We start from the raw sequence: 17,046 nt of genomic DNA on the forward strand, positions 1-17,046 counted from the left end.
TTGGACTTAATATCTATCACATTTATCAATTACATTAAACTCCAGCAAGAGAAGTGAGTCATATTTGGATTTGAAGCAATCTAAAAAAGAATCTCAAAATCAGTCTTGAATACTGTGCTTCTCCACTGGGGAGCAGAGTTCCAACCACATGTGCAGGCTACCCACCAAAACTGAAGAAAACAATTGGTTGTGTGGCAGTTGTGCCACTAGAGGCTGAGTAGCAGGAGTGAGGGGTAATGCTACAAATGCTGTGTTCTCCACTGCAGAGACAGCACTGAAATTCCACTTCCACTGATGAATGAGAACCCTGTGGCAGTTGCAGACTCAGTAGCAGAGGTGATAGCAGAGCCAAAAACAAAAGGCTGGACGCTGTCACCCAGTACGATGGGACACTGCATGTTAAGGTGTTGGTAAGAGTGCTGGTACTCAGCCTTGAAGCTCCTGTAATCACTGCAGGTTGTATGAGAGAGCAAGTATTGCCCAAGTTTAATTTTGGTGCACTTATTCTAAATAGAAATATGGAAAAAAATCAATATAATAGTTCTGACACATTAAACGACAGCTAGATAACATAGTCACAACAAATTAAGTTTCAAATATGAATAGTTTGTGAGATTTTGTTCTATAGGTTTTCATCTCAATATGGAAGGGAAGATAACCAGATATTACAAGCTATTAGATACTAACAGAATCAGGGAGAATTCCAGAGAGAATACTCCAGCTTTTCATTGGACCACCAGGTACTACCAAAAGAAATGGCTGGATCCATCTGGATTTTTTTTAAAGGCATGAAGAGGGATCCCTGGGTGGCACAGCTGTTTGGCGCCTGCCTTTGGCCCAGGGCGCGATCCTGGAGACCCAGGATCAAATCCCACGTCGGGCTCCCGGTACATGGAGCCTGCTTCTCCCTCTGCCTATGTCTCTGCCTCTCTCTCCCTCTCTGTGTGACTATCATAAATAAATAAAAATTAAAAAAAAATAAAGGCATGAAGAGTGCTCCCTTTCAAATTCTGAAACGCGAGAGGGAAGAATGTATATTATAATGATCTCTCAAGAGAGAGAGAGACACTTAATCAAGTAGCCTGATTTCAAGATGATTTATGTCCAAAACTCAGTGAGCACTCCTCCTATGGCTCACACAAAATGAAGGGAAATCACAGATCAGAATTCAATGTGCCTTGTGCCTTAAATCTTATATGGCTTCAATTTATAAGACTATCTTGGAAATGAGGGGTATAATTCCAAATAGTTGACTTAGAAATACCATACCATTTCTTTAGCCCTTCCATACTCTAAATGGAAAGTTTATCTTTGAGATGATGACCTTTGTTACCACTAAAAGAATCAAACTGTACTGCTCTTACCCTAAGAGAAAACCCAGTTTCTTCTGTGGCAGGAGGTGATAACAACTTGTATTCCAAAGCTGAATGGTTTGGTCTGTGAAGCTGGAGCTGCATTACTGAATGAGAACAGGGCAGTAGAAGAGGTACTTACTTATTTATAACTGGTTGGGGTAGAGTCCTAAACTTAAACCCTCTTGCACCAGGTGTAGAGAATGTAAACCCGATAGCTGAAGTGGTGGTTACTGTCTTTGCAGGGCCAAAAGTGAACCCACCTGAAGGGGTACCAGTTTCTCCAAAATTAAACCCACTTATGACTCCAAGCCCTCAATGGGGGCAAGAGAGGAATGGAAGAAAACACACTTTAGAAATCTTGATGAGAGCTACAAGTCAAGATGGTGGAGAAAGCCACACTGGAATCACTCTCCCATACTCCAAACTCCTAGAAATATCAGTTTAAAAGTACTTCATAAAAATAAATAAATAAAAGTACTTCATAAAAACATTCTTTTTTTTAATTTTTTTTAAATTTTTATTTATTTATGATAGTCACACAGAGAGAGAGAGAGAGAGAGAGAGAGAGGCAGAGGGAGAAGCAGGCTCCATGCACCGGGAGCCCGACGTGGGATTCGATCCCGGATCTCCAGGATTGCGCCCTGGGCCAAAGGCAGGTGCCAAACCACTGCGCTACCCAGGGATCCCCATAAAAACATTCTTAAAAAAAACATTCTTGAAAGTACAAAGCAGAGTTTTTGGAGACAGAAGACAATTTTTCAGGGGCCAGAGAAGGAATTCGTATTTCTATGCAGAAGCTAAAGCTGCTTAGCCCAAGGGGGACATAAATGAGGTATGTGGCCCTAACAGCTGGAAATATGCTGGGTTACGGGTATGATCTGAGGCCATAGGGCAGGGCTCCTCAATCAGCAGAGGCCTAATGAAACTTAAATCTGAGAAAGATCTATGGGAGAATGGAAAAGGCAATGGAAACATGTAGGAACTCCAAGCTGGTGAAGAAGATAAGCACAGATGGCTCAAATTCCATTCATCTGTATGGAATAGAAACTTCAAGCTAAAATGCTAACATTAAAACTGATTAGGAGCTAAAAAAATAAAATAAAATAAAATAAAATAAAATAAAATAAAATAAAATAAAATAAAATAAAACTGATTAGGAGCTGATGAAACCTTCAAGGCTCAAGTAGGTTGCTCAGGACCTCATGTAATGGAGGTGCCTCATCCACTTCCTAGGTCACACAAGGTCAGAAAAAGCCCCCAGAGAATTAACTCATTGATAAGAATTATAAAACAACAAAGTAAGTAGTCTATACCCATAAAAAAAGAAAATTCTCATTCAAGGAATTAGAGATAACAGAGCAAAATGAATGCCACATTGAAGTATATATTTAGAGATGCCTGGGTGGCTTAATGGTTGAGTGCCTGCCTTCGGCTCAGGGCATGATCTCGGAGTTTCAGAATCGGGTCCCACATTGGGCTCCCTGTGAGGAGCCTGCTTCTCCCTCTGCCTATGTCTCTGCCTCTCTCTCTGTGTGTGTCTCTCATGAATAAATAAGTAAAATCTTTAAAAAAAAAGAAGTATATATTTAATATGTCTAAAGAGCTCAAGAGGGCAGCCTGTGTGGCTCAGTGGTTTAGCGCCACTTTCAGCCCAGGGCATGATCCTGGAGACCCGGGATCAAGTCCCACGTCGGGCTCCCTGCATGGAGCCTGCTTCTCCCTCTGCCTGTGTCTCTGCCTCTCTCTCTCTGTCTCTCTCATGAATAAATAAATAAAATCTTAAAAAAAAAGAGCTCAAGAAAGAAATAATATCAGGGATCCCTGGGTGGCTCAGCGGTTTAGAGCCTGCCCTCAGCCCAGGGCATGATCCTAGAGTCCCGGGATCGAGTCCCACATCGGGCTCCCTGCATGGAGCCTGCTTCTCCCTCTGCCTATGTCTCTGCCTCTCTCTCTGTGTGTCTCTCGTGAATAAATAAATAAATAATCTTTTTAAAAAAGGAAGGAAATAATATCCATAAAACAAACAAGTGAATGTGAAAAAGAACCAAGGAGTATCCAAGAAATAGATATCACTATTAGAAATAAAAAACTCAAGAGAGATCTAAGTAAACTAGACACAATTGATGAGGAAAAAAAAATCAATGAACTAGAAGAGAGAACAGAAGATATCCACCAGAATACAGACCAAAGAAAGTGATGGGAAAGAAGAGAGAAATTAAGAGATAAGAAAACAAAAGAACATCTTCAATATATATCCAGAAAGAATATCAGAAGGAAATATATAGAATGGCAAAGACAATACTGAAAGAGTTCATAAAAGAGTTTGCTAGAACTGAAGAAAAATGAGTCCGCAGATTAAAAAGGCCACCAGGTGCAAGCAGACAACCCCTCCCCACCGCCAACACACACACATGCGCGCACACACACACACACACACACAAGCACACCCTTTATATACAATATATTGAAACACTAGAATATTAAATATAGAGAAGAAAATCTGAACATTTCCAGAGAGAAAAAAACATATTTCCCTAATAAGGAGTAATAACCGGTTTGACAGAAGGCTCTTCATTAGCAGCAATAACTGTTAGAAGATGATGGAATATCTTTAAAGTGTTAAGGGAAAATCATTGTGTACTTATAATTCTGAGTCAAGATTTATAAAATGGGATGTGTCTAAAGATCAGTTTTTAAACAATAGCTCTGAAAGGCAATTCTAAGAATTCAGTTTCAAAAAATATTTCATCAAAATTAAGAGCCCCATTACTTTATGCACCAGTATGAAAAAAAAAACCTGTCACAATTCCTTCTTCTCATTTAAATTTTTGTATACTTCTTGAAAGACCTCTTCTCAATGTAGACAGATTTTATTTATTTTTTTAATTTTTTTTTAATTTATTTATGATAGTCACAGAGAGAGAGAGAGAGGCAGAGACACAGGCAGAGGGAGAAGCAGGCTCAATGCACCGGGAGCCCAACGTGGGACTTGATCCCGGGTCTCCAGGATCGTGCCCTGGGCCAAAGGCAGGCGCCAAACCGCTGCGCCACCCAGGGATCCCAATGTAGACAGATTTTAATCAAACATGCATACCTTGGGAAAAAACTATTCAAAATCCAATTTTCAACTCAAATTTTTGATGTCTTCCGTGCCACCAGGAGCACTGCTGACACAGTATCAAAGCCATGATACTGTGAGTATCAGTGAGTTTTTTAGGTCAACTTTTTGATATTATCATATAACTTTATATCATAAATATATAATAAATAACTATATAATAATATGCTATTAAAACATCATTTATAGTACCATAACATTTAAAACCTCAGGAGAGTGGTATGCTTGGGAATGTAAGATTACATAAATACAGCAAAAGAACTCATTAAGAGAACTAAAAGCCACTGAACTATGCTTTCAGGTCAGCTTTGCAAATATGTAGACTAGTGCCCTTTTGTCTCTCATTTCAGCAAAATCAGTAACTAGATCTGGTTAACCATTTCCACCATTCTCTGCCCACAACCACTGGTTTCTAGGAGTTAAAGGTGATCCCCCGTTGTCTCAGGATTTCCACCCAAACCACCTATTATGCGAGTTTTGATCCTAGACATTTTGATATTGCATGTGCACACAGGAACAACTCAACTTCTGCCTGGCCAAAAGGGACTGTAAAACACCATCGACTGTTCAGACTCATTCAATTTCAGAGAGGTCTAAAATATGAAAAGCTGTACCTCTTAAAGTTGATGACATATGGTATCTTGAGTAGTATTTGTGTCATGGATGTAAGTGAACATCTACCCAAGGGTAATTCTGAAGGACAATATTTATTTTAATGTCTTAGTTACTACATGCTTATCATTATTATTAGACACATGTTAAAACTTATTAAATGTAAGCCTCAAATGGTCAAAGTGTAATATTTCAAGTGTAAGAAGTCAGTCCTAGAAGGCACAGAAAGGCATCTTGAGCAGAGTAAGAGTTTTTGCTGTATTTACTCTTACATTCCCCAAGGGTACCACTTTCCTGAGGTTTTAATTATTATGTTATTATAAACTATATTATAATAATAGATTACTGTTATATGATATATAGTTATATGTATTATATATTTATTATATATAAATATATATGGTAATATAAATGTCAAAAAATTGTTGCCAAACTTTGGTTTTGAGACTGTAATAGAAATTGATACTTTCAGATTTAGGTATTGTCATCAATGTCACATTGCAGGCCAAAGGAGGCTTTTCTGGTAGTCATCAAAGGTGGCATGTTTTTTCCTGTCCCCTTGTATTTGTAGACTTGCTATTCTTTTTAAATTAATTTAAGAATCTTCCTGTTGAATGTAGCATGTAGCTTAAAATTTTTCCTACCTAAAAAATCTGAAAAAAAATTCACATTTGAACTAAAAATGCATTTTTGTCATTAAAAATTTGGCATCAAAGATTCTCTCCCTTCCATTCCATTTAGATCTTAAATCTTTCATATTATGCTTTTTCATTTTTCAATCTGTTTTCCTTAACCATTTTCTACAAAAGTGTTTTAAAAGTCTTCCTTTATTATTAGGGATTGTCAACTTCTCTTTATAATCCCATTGCTTTTTGTTTTTATATATTTCAAGACTATGTGGTTACGGCATAGGTTCATAGTCAATAGCCTCTTTGAAGATTTTTTTCCTTTAGTTACTGTGAAATGTCTGTTTATTATTAAACTGCCTTAAATCATATTTTGTATGACATTAAGGCTGCCTCACAATTTTTCTTTTGGTTGGTATTTGCCTCATGTATATTTTTCCATCCCTTTGTTTTCAAACTTTCTGAGTCATTTTAAGTATAGTTTTTGTAAATAGCAAAACTGCAAAATTTTAAATCCAATCTAAGGGTCTCTTAATAAGTGAGCTTAATTTATTTACATTTATTGTAACTACCCATATACTTAGACTTACTTCTTCCATCTTATTTTGTGTTTTTGATTTGCCAGAGTATACATCTTTTATCTTTGTCTGCATATTTGAATTGATGGAATTTTCCCTATTCCTTTTATTTTTCCCATGCTTGTAAGTTGCATATTCTATTAATTTGTATGAGTTTTTTTCTTGAATTCTTCTTTGTAACATACAGATCTACATTCATGTTTTTCTAACAGTCTGAAATTAATCCGTATTCCCTATTTTTTTTTAACAAACAAGACCTTAGCACACTTTAGCTTCCCTATGTATATCACTGCTTTATTAAAAAGTGGAAAACATGGACGCCTGGGTGGCTCAGCGGTTTGGCGGATGCCTTTGGCCCAGGCGTGATCCTGGAGTCCCCGAATCTAGTCCCATGTCAGGCTCTCTGCATGAAGCCTGCTTCTCCCCCTGCCTGTGTACTCTGCTTCTCTCTCTGTGTCTCATGAATAAATAAATAAAATATTTTAAAAATTAAAAAGAAAAAGAAAAAGTGGAAAACAAGTCTATACTCCCTATACATGGCTATGAGTGGAAATAGCTGTCTCTGTCATGATGAGTTCCTCCAGCCAACCTCAATTTCTCTTCATCCACACTGCCTGACTATAGGAGCTTTAAGTTGACAAAACTACAGCTTTTTATGTTGAGCCCAGCTTACAGTTCTATCTTGGATGCCTTAAACACAAGCACACATGTTCTAAGAAAGAAATACTGGTTGGTAAAGGATTTCTGCAGAAAACCTACTAGGCCCCCATAAATCATTAGAGCTCATTGAAAAAGTTCCTAGAAATGGGCAGATGCTCCCTGCCAGGACAGTCCAATCTCAATAGGGCTTACTGAATTAACTCAACAATTGGATAGGAAAAAAAAAAACATTCAATGAGTCCTGCCCATAAGACTGTACTAGTCACTTAAATGCACTGGAACCTCGGTGTGCTCACCTCTACAATTCGGGCAGTTCTGCTAAATGAGTAACCAAAATGTTTTTTAACAATAAGTTTATAAAGGGCCCTCCTTGTCTGATTTAATTTAATGTAAAGTGCTGTATGAAAGCTTTCCAGTATGTAATGCTGGGGTTCTCCTCACTGTCAGTGAAGGATCAGCAAATCAGAGATATCAGCCCTCTCGTAGCTGGCCCAGGGAGTGAACATAAATTGGATTTCAAATTACAATTCAAAAAATTACCATACATCTATCTAATTTATCAGCATGGAGATTATCCTATGTATTACCTATCATCATTTATTGGTCCTAGGAGTATTCTGGGTCGTAGAAAAACTGAATGGGGCCAACAAATTATGGTAGGTCATTTTAGGACACATCTTTTACCACTTAAGTTCTTGAATCTCTTATGTAATATAAAGGGGGAAAAGATAAAAGATAGCATTTATCAAATCAGAAACTCCTTATCTTCCAATTACCCACAACAAATCATGAAGGCATTTTGATCTCCATTCTATAGTTGAGGAAACTGAGTCTCTGAAATACTAAATCACTTCCCCAAGGCCAAGTGAAGGAAATGGTCACAATACTTCCATTTTGATATTAGCATAAGCAATGCATTATTAGAAAGACGAGTCTCTATCTCAATGACAGAAACAAAATAAACTCAAGCTTGAGTACCTATAATAAGCTATTTCAGCACAAATGTTTAGAGGCTTCTGTCTCATAAAGTATAAATGATTTGGGGGAATCATTCATGCCATTATTCCCTGACATCACTTGAAGAAATGATGGTCAAGCAGTGACTAGCATAGAAGCTCAACCATGAAATTTTAAAACTGTTTCCTACCTTCTCAGAAGCAAATAGACTATTCTTCCTTGGAGGCAACATTCCCCCTAACCTGTCTGGTTACTTGACAACCATTAAGTTCCACTAATTCACTTCACCTCAAGAACATCATGACTAGGGGTACCTGGGTGGCTCAGTGGTTGATTGTGCCTTTGGCTCAGGTCATGATCCCAAGGGTCCTGGGATTGAGTCCTGCATCAGACTCCCCACAGTGAGCCTGCTTCTTCCTCTGCCTATGTCTTTACCTCTCTCTGTTTGTCTTTTATGAATAAATAAATAAAATCTTTTAAAAATTCATGACTAAGTGATCTGGCATGATTAGTCACGTTATAAAGCCATCTCTATAAATAGCAATGTCTGATAACATGTATGATTCTTTAACATATCATTAATTACCAAAACCTAAAGAGAGAGGCAGAAAAGCAAAGGAAAATACAAATTCACTGAAGAAACTCCTTGTTCCACCATGAAAGCCTCCCAGAAAGTAGAAAAATGTAAGCCTCCAAGTATAGTAGGTGCTTTACTTGCCACTGAATAGTTATGGATGCCAACTCTAGAATTAGAAACTGAGTTACTAATGTTTTATTCTAAATGTTTGAGTCCCCAGAAGAGAAATGGAGAGGGACAGGTAAAATTTGCCCAGCCATTTTTAAGGGAAATAGGAAGGAATCAAAATTGTAATGATGATCATTTTATTTTATGCCACAATAAAATACAGGGTTACTGAAAATGGTACATTAGCTATGAGTTCATATTAAACATCTTAAGCAGTATAACTTACCAATTTTCTTTCACATTAAGTTCTTTTTTCCTCCTTCATCCAATAATATATCAAAGCTATAAGGTCAGAATCCTATTTTTTTAAGAGTCAGAAAAAAAATTTTCTTTAAAAAAATACCAAAATTAAGACCAACTTTCCAAATATGAAAAGTACAACATTGTAGAAGACTATAAATTGCCATGAAACAGGTCTCTTTCTTAGTAAATGCCTACAGCCCTTACAAAATTGGAAAAGGGAAGAGACTAGAGGTGGGATCAAAGGGCAGAAGGACTGGAGAGAGGAAGAATCTTGGAAGCCCTGAGAAAGATGAAAGAGCAAGCAGGGTGTATGTGTGCAGGAGGGAAACTTATGAGTGGGCAGACGTGGAAGACAGAGACCCAAATAGAAGGCATGGCTATTCGGAAACTGGGCATCTGGGCAGAGATGACCCAAGATGGCAGAGCACTGAGTGGGGATGGGGGTTGGGAGAAAGGGGAAGAACAGTGTTATGGGGAGAAGAAAGAGAGTAAAACACTTGAGAGCTAATCAAAGAAACAAAGGAAGAACGGCATTCAAATGCAAAAAGAAAGCCTCAAAGGCATACCCAGATGAATCCTCCCCAAAATACTGGAGAAGTAGAGCAAAACACAAACAAAAAGACCCCAGAGACTTCTGAAGCACAGTATGCAAAAAAACCTTACACAAGCATGTAAATAATAGTAGTCATTTAAAAATTTCAAAAAAACTATCATTTTACAAGGAAAAATAGATCTGGCTAATATAACTTAAAGTTTATTTTAAAAAATAAATCTCGCTGAGTGAAGTAAGTCAGTCGGAGAAGGACAAACATTATATGTTCTCATTCATTTGGGGAATATAAATAATAGTGAAAGGGAATATAAGGGAAGGGAGAAGAAATGTGTGGGAAATATCAGAAAGGGAGACAGAATGTAAAGACTGCTAACTCTGGGAAACGAACTAGGGGTGGTAGAAGGGGAGGAGGGCGGGGGGTGGGAGTGAATGGGTGACAGGCACTGGGGGTTATTTTGTATGTTAGTAAATTGAACACCAATAAAAAATAAATTTAAAAAAATAATAATAAAAAAAATAAAAAATAAATCTCACTTTTCTCAGTGCTTCATTCCACCAAAACCATGGCATCAAGTATATGCCTTTGAAGAATAAGCATAATTCTTATGTTTGCCATTTTTGACTGTGGTAAAATATTGTATATTTTATCATTTTAACCATCTTAGGCATACAGTTCAGTGGCATTTAGTATGTTCACAATGTTGTTCAACTATCACCACTATCCACTTACAAAACCTTTTCAATGCCAATACAGAGTTTGGCACTGAAAAATAACTCCCCATTCCCCACTCCCACAGCCTCTGGTAGTCTCTATTTTATTTTCTGTCTCTATGAATTTGTCTATTCTAGGAACTTCATATTAGAATCATACAGTATTTGTATGACTTATATGAATATTTGTATACTCAAAACTACCTAAATGTTCAATAACAATAGGGAGATTTTTCTTAAGTGGCATAGTTACATGATAGAATACAGCAATAAAAGCAAACTTTATCTATATTTAGCCATTTGGATAAATCTCAAAAACAATGGTGACCCAAAAAAGTTGCAGAAGAGTAAGTTGCAGAAGACAAATATGGTACATTGTATGTAAATATTAAAGGGCATACAAAAGAATAGATTACAAATCATTTATGGCCTTTCACATTTGAACGCACGTAAAAACATACATAGAAAAATATATAACAACTTCAGAAGAACAATTTTCTCCAGGATAGGAAGGAAATGAGACTGGGAAGGGGTACAAAGAGTTAGCTATAATGTTTTAGTTCTTTAAAAAACATAACCTAAAGAAAATATGGCAAAATCTTAACAACCATTACATCTTTGGTTGGTACATGGATGATGGTGTAGAATAGTCTCTGTACTTTTGTCTGAAATACTTTATAATTCTAAAAAAAGAAGGACTAGTTAATGTTTTAGAATGGCAGAAAATAAGACAATATGTGTGCTTTGAAAAGGGAGATGCACTAATAAAGGCCAATTATAGCTTTTATTCTCCCAATTTAATTGGCTCCTTTATAAAAAATTTTTTTAATTACAAATGAATATGCACTCATACAATCTTTGGAAAATATATTCATAAGGAAAGCTAATCAGCCTGAGTGTTATTATGGCACTTGAATCTGCTCAAATCTGCTATGGTTCACATATCTTGTAAAGTAAATCATTTTGAAAATGTCTATACCTATTAGTTAAAAAATGCATCCAGTCTAATTCATATGTACAATAGATATTATGGTTGATCACTGCTGCTCTGGCAACAGAAAGCTAGACAGGTAAATTCATACATCTAATTGGGGACAAAAACTAGCATCTCAGGTCTAGATCCCTGGCCTTCCTGTTAGGATTCCTCTTGAGTTTCATGGAAGGTAAAAATTATATAAATGATTTTAAATAACCCAAACTTTATAGTGCTATTTTTAAAAAAATATTTTATTTATTTATTCATAAGAGACAGAGAGAGAGAGAGGCAGAGACACAGGCAGAGGGAGAAGCAGGCTCCATGCAGGGAGCCCGATGCAGGGACTAGATCCCGAGACCCCAGGATCACGCCCCAAGCCAAAGGCAGGGGCCAAACTGCTGAGCCACCCAGGGATACCCTAATGTTATTGATAACATGAAATTACTGGAAATGAATTTTCTGTGGTTAGACTGAGTAAATTATGGCCATCTCACTCCTATGGAACATTAGTATGCTTTTACTAATAAAAAATTTGGAAACTATCAACCTGGGCACCTGGGTCGCTCAGTGTTTGAGTGTCTGCCTTTGGCTCAGATCATGATTCCAGGGTACTAGGATCGAGTCCTGCATTGGGCTCCACACGAGAAGGCTCCTTCTCCCTCTGCCTATGTCTCTGCTTCTCTGTCTCTCATGAATAAATAAAATCTTAAAAAAGGAAAACAATCAACCACATAGAAAAAAATTCCCAGAACAGTATTAAATAAAAGGAACAAAACCTATCTATATAAGCAAGGATTAAGAGAATTTAAAAATATGGGTACATATGGGGCCACTGGGTGGCTCAGTCAGTGAAGCATCTGCCTTTGTCCTGGAATGGAGCCCATGTCCTCAGGCTCTCTGCTCAGTGGCGAGTCTGCTTCTCCCTCTCCCTTTGCCCCTATGCCTGCTTGTACTCTCTCACTCACTCACTCTCTCTCTCAAATAAATAAATAAAATCTTTTTTTAAAATATGGGTACATATGAATAAAATAGGAGGGAACAGAAATAACAGTTATATTTTTTGCTGTAGAATTGGAGGAAATTTTTCATCTTTAATTTCTTTTAATGCTGGCTTAAAAATTACGTACTTAGTGTTTTCAGACAGTTGTTCTATATATTATAGAAGAATTAGCTAAACTAAATCTCTTTTTCATAGCTATAAACTTTTAGGTGTATTTTTTATTGTTTAGATCACTCAAGTTAGTAGTCAAAAGCCAGAAATTCTATAGCCTCTGCAAGTCAGAGCTCTCTGACTTGTTTAAACTTCTGCCTCTAGATCTGACCTGCTATCAAGAATATTACACTTCTGCCTCTAGATCTGACCTGCTATCAAGAATATTACACTTGATTAAGTGAGTTCTATTGCTGAGATCCATTTATTGACAATGTGATCCTGGGCTAATCACGGAAATGCTGTAATGTTTGTGTTCTATCTCTAAGTTTCTGTATTTACAAAATTCTCCATGGAATTCAAGTACTCTAAGATTCACCTCAGATCCAGGGCTCATCCCCTACTTGCCTACCTCTTAAATCCTGGGGAAAACAGTGCTTAGCACTGGATTCCACCTTGCTAGGGGCAATTGTATCCCCAAAGATGAATAGCATTTGTTTCCCAAGAAGTAAACTACTATTTATTGAATATTTGTACATCTGGCACTGTACCAAGCCCTTCAAATATATTCTATGAACCACCTTCCCCACCACAGACACACAGAACCTGGAGCCAGGGAAAACTGCATTTGTAATTTAGGGGTCAAAGGCAGGCATCCTCAAGATGAGCGACTTGGACCAAAGATTATGCTGAGCAGAAAACAAAGCCCAAAGACTCAGGAAGAAACTAACCCCACCACCCACCCCCATGCACACACACAGCTGCCCGAAAGATTTTAGATAAAGGACCTGTTCCAGCAAGAGAGCTATGAGCATAGATAACATTATAATATGAACTAGGCAAAGTAGACAGGAAGGAACCTAGCAAAGCCTGTTTGGTTAAAGTCCTCTCTATGTCCTATGATTTCTGAATAGCCCAGAAAACCTTTATTTACCAAACATTTACTCTTTTTCATCTTCTAGCGAGTTGTGTTCCTTCCCTTTGAAATCCCAGACCACTTTTTCTCCTTAGTTCAGGATGACATATATACCTCCTTTTGCTTGTCTGGAATTTCACCTGTAGATTCATTCCCCTTATGTACAAAATTACATTGATTTTCTCCTCTTAATCTGTCTCATGACAATTTAAGTCTTAGTCCACCTAGAAGAATCTTGAGGGTCAGAGAAAAATTTTCTTCCTCTCCAAGAGTGACAAACATCCTGTGTGATTCCTAAACACATACGTTTGAAAACCAAAGATAGAAAGCCAATATTTTTCAAACTGAATGAAAATTCATTAGTGGGTTGTGGTCTACATTAAAATACGCACACACACACACACACATATAATGGATATAATCAGAGTAAATTGCATGTAGTTAAGTATTGTTTTTGTGAAATGACTGTCAATTATATATTGTATATGTATATACTAGGTCACAACATAAAATTAATTTCTTACTGTGGTTACAGCAAAAAGGTCTGAAAAGTACTAGCTAGGCATTACTTAGAATACTGCACAATGAGGCAGAATAGTAACAAAAAAGCAATCAAAAAAGAGCATATAAACCTAAGTTCCACAAATTTCTAGGGAAATAAAATTTAAGACACTTAAACTCCAATCATCTATAGTCATAAGGGGTATTGTGGTATAATTAATTTGGCCAAAAAGCCAGTAACTTTACTTTTAGCTAATAACTTAAACATTATACCTCGATTTATTTTGTTCGCTGTGCTAATAACAAGTAGAATGGACCAATTATTCAGGCTTCACTGTCGCCTTCACCAGATAAGATGGAAGCTGGAAAACCATGATAGCCAAAAGAAGGAAAGCAATTTAGTGAACTCATTAATCGAATTCCAATCGCTGGCTAACCAAATGTAACCATCCATTAAAGCCATTCTATCGCTCTTTGCCCACAACGCTCAAATAACAAATTAGGGGCCCCACAATCCAACGCAACTAATCAGTTCCGAAAAGTCCAAATGCTTATTATGTCATCCCCTTTTGCCCCTTTTGTTCAAAACCAAACCACGGAATTTACGTGAAACCCGTGTCACAACTGTACCTCTACGTGAAGTGAAGACACTCAGATTGCCAAGCAGTGGCAAGCGGGCGGCGCGCCTGCGTTTCTCCGCTCCAAGGCGGGAAAAGCAGGGCGCCGGGTCCCCTCTGTTACTGCGAGTGGGACTGTAGTTCTAGCGGCAGCAGGGATGCTCTCCCCCCTTCAGGCGCCAGAAGTCTTGCCCACCACAGCAGAGGAAAATAAGTTAGATCCCACCCTACCCTACCCTACCGTACACACACACACACACACACACACACACACGCTGAGCGGAGGAAAAGAAGCGCGATCCCACCTTACACACAAACACGCCCCGCGTGCGCGCGCGCGCGCTAAGCTGAGGAGAAGCGCGATCCTATCCTACACACCTCCCCTCACACACAAGCTGAGCTGAGGCAAAGAAGCGCGGTACCCCCTTACCTGCGCGCGCGGGTGTATACACATACATGCATGCACACAGAGAGACGCTGAGCTAGGACGGAACCACAACACGTGCCTCTGTCGCGGGGCGGGGAGGGGGCGTGGGGAGCGCGTGCAGAGCTGCAGCAAAACCTTCTCAACCCCCGGGCCACCGAGCCTCTCATTCCACCACCAATGTCCCGGATCCACGGGATCAGTTGTCCAGTCTGGAATTCACTTGCAGGAAAAGTGCAAAGATGAGCGAGCCCGCTGAGGATTGGGACCAACGAAAACCCCGCAAACTTACCCTGTTGCCTGCCGCCGCTGCGCCGCTCGCAGTCAGGAATCCAAAAGAAATGGGGAGGACCTCCGAGACTGTCTAAGCGGTCGGAGAGGCGGGCCTGGGCCTAATCCCACCAGAAAAAAAAAAAAAAAAACCGGCCTCTACAGCAGGCAGGTTGCTGCTGGAGTGACGCTGAGAGACACTTCACTGGGGTCCACCTAGTTAAACCGAGAGGGCGGCCATTGACCCTGACTGGAGCGCGCTCGGATTGGTTGGTTCTGGTGTTGTTTCAAAGGAAACTCTTCTGTGATTGGCCAGGAAAGTCAAGCGGGAACCCGGGAGGTGGTGAGTGGAGGGGGCAACAAAACTGTTACCTAGGCAACAGAGAGACGCGGAGCTCTCCGCTGTTTTCCGCCCAGCCAGCGACCCGAAAACTGACCCAGGTGAGAAAACCTGAACCTTAGGAAGGGGAAAGAAAGGGTCCACAAACACCCTGTCTATCGGAAAAACTAAGGAGAACTCTAGAGTACTTCTAACTCTGAAAAGATACCCCCAAAAGCCACAAGTAACAAGTAGAACAGACCTTTTCCCTAAGTTCCCCTGACCTAGACACTAGAAACCGGAGGCAGCTTTAACAAAACTCAAATCTATTCAGGTTGTGAGAGGTGGGACGGTTTTACAATACTAGGGAATAGATGCTGTTCGACCGTCTGAAGGCCAAAATGAACACATGAAGGCTTCTCAATGCCCTTTGTCAACTCACACATACAAATGGTTGTAACACTAATTTGAGAGTGAAAACTGTGCCCTTATAGGTAGATCTGGGTGCTCCAGATAACCCACTGTTCCTTGTGTTTTACATACACAGGCATCATTTACCAGAAGGGCTTGGTTGGGAGATTATATATATATAATATATATATATCTGTATATATAGAGATAAATATATATCTGTATTTATATATTAAATATACAAATCTGTCATATATATTCATATATATATATATATATATATATATATATATATATATATATATTTAAGGGGTACAATGCTGTTCAAATTGAAAGAATATTGGCCCGTGCCACTTTCTACATGGACAATGGCCTGTTTGCGCAAACCTGAACACTGTGGCCTGAGGGTTCCAACGGACGTTGGTCAGATCCGTTGAGGACCGAGAAGCAGTCAGACGGCACTTAAGTGGGCTGAAGCGCCGTGTGCGAAGACTACTTGTGAGCCTGCTACTCACCCAGGCTCACCGAGGGTGGATCAGGCGAGTAAGTATTATAGTCGTTGGACTATACCTGTCAAAAGGTAAGAAACAGTGTCAAAAATGAAATAAAATAAAATCAAAGGGGAGAGAACAGAATTTGACCAGAGTGGTAGGGGTCATTTCTCCTAAGAGCTTCCTGTTCTGACAAGGATTCAGAACAGAAACTGTTTCCCAAAGAAATTAATCACTGGCCTGTTGACTTAGGGAGAAAATTTCAAAGCACTGAAGGAAAATTTGCTGTCTCAGGTCCTTTTTAGATAGAGGTAGAGAATGAGGATTAAAGAGAAAAAAAATGCCAAGTGTATTGAGTTTGTCTAAAATAAATTGTAATAGAGGAAGTATTAAAAGAGGCTCATTTATGAAATATTCCGGGTACTTTCAAAAATCATCTTCCTATTAAATATATTTTAAATTTATAAAAAAAAAAACCCTGTTAAGTCTTCATAGTTACTTATGACTTGGTACATTTTATGGCAGTGAAAGTTTGAGACCTAAAAAAGGAAATCATTCTTGGTATTGTAAAGACAGAGTAAAAAATGAATTATTTTTAATAATCATTGATATGTATAGCTGTCAAAAATGTAAAAAAAGAAATTAGCCAACATACTGTAATTTAATTCAGACATAGGCAGAGATGATGTTTACTTTTGTATTTTCAGAAGAATTTTAATTCAGAAATTGCTAAATAAGAATTATGTGAATAAAGTTGCCAGAGAAATGCCAAATTTAAGAGAGTAAATGGATTTTGAATTCTTTGAGATCATT

The 17,046-nt window shown here is 38.4% G+C and overlaps 2 protein-coding genes across 8 annotated transcripts in view; one reads left to right on the forward strand and one right to left on the reverse strand.

The window, feature by feature from the left end:
- NUP62CL (nucleoporin 62 C-terminal like) overlaps positions 1–17,046 on the reverse strand; it is a 93,738-nt gene that overhangs the window by 59,070 nt on the left and 17,622 nt on the right. The window contains exon 3 of one of the 5 annotated variants that reach the window (XM_038588004.1): positions 16,130–16,312. The exons of 3 other annotated variants lie outside the window; for them this stretch is intronic. The gene's annotated coding sequence lies outside the window, so the exon portion shown is untranslated. Of the gene's footprint in view, positions 1–15,034; positions 15,176–16,129; positions 16,313–17,046 lie in introns of those variants that run through there. One more of the 5 variants, XM_038588005.1, reaches the window with a different exon arrangement.
- DNAAF6 (dynein axonemal assembly factor 6) overlaps positions 15,299–17,046 on the forward strand; it is a 41,954-nt gene continuing 40,206 nt past the window's right edge. Inside the window, exon 1 of one of the 3 annotated variants that reach the window (XM_038588009.1) lies at positions 15,299–15,453. The gene's annotated coding sequence lies outside the window, so the exon portion shown is untranslated. Of the gene's footprint in view, positions 15,454–16,145; positions 16,323–17,046 lie in introns of those variants that run through there. The other 2 variants (XM_038588010.1, XM_038588008.1) reach the window with 2 other exon arrangements.

Source organism: Canis lupus, chromosome X, assembly GCF_011100685.1.
Source record: "Canis lupus familiaris isolate Mischka breed German Shepherd chromosome X, alternate assembly UU_Cfam_GSD_1.0, whole genome shotgun sequence".
NCBI lineage: Eukaryota > Metazoa > Chordata > Mammalia > Carnivora > Canidae > Canis > Canis lupus.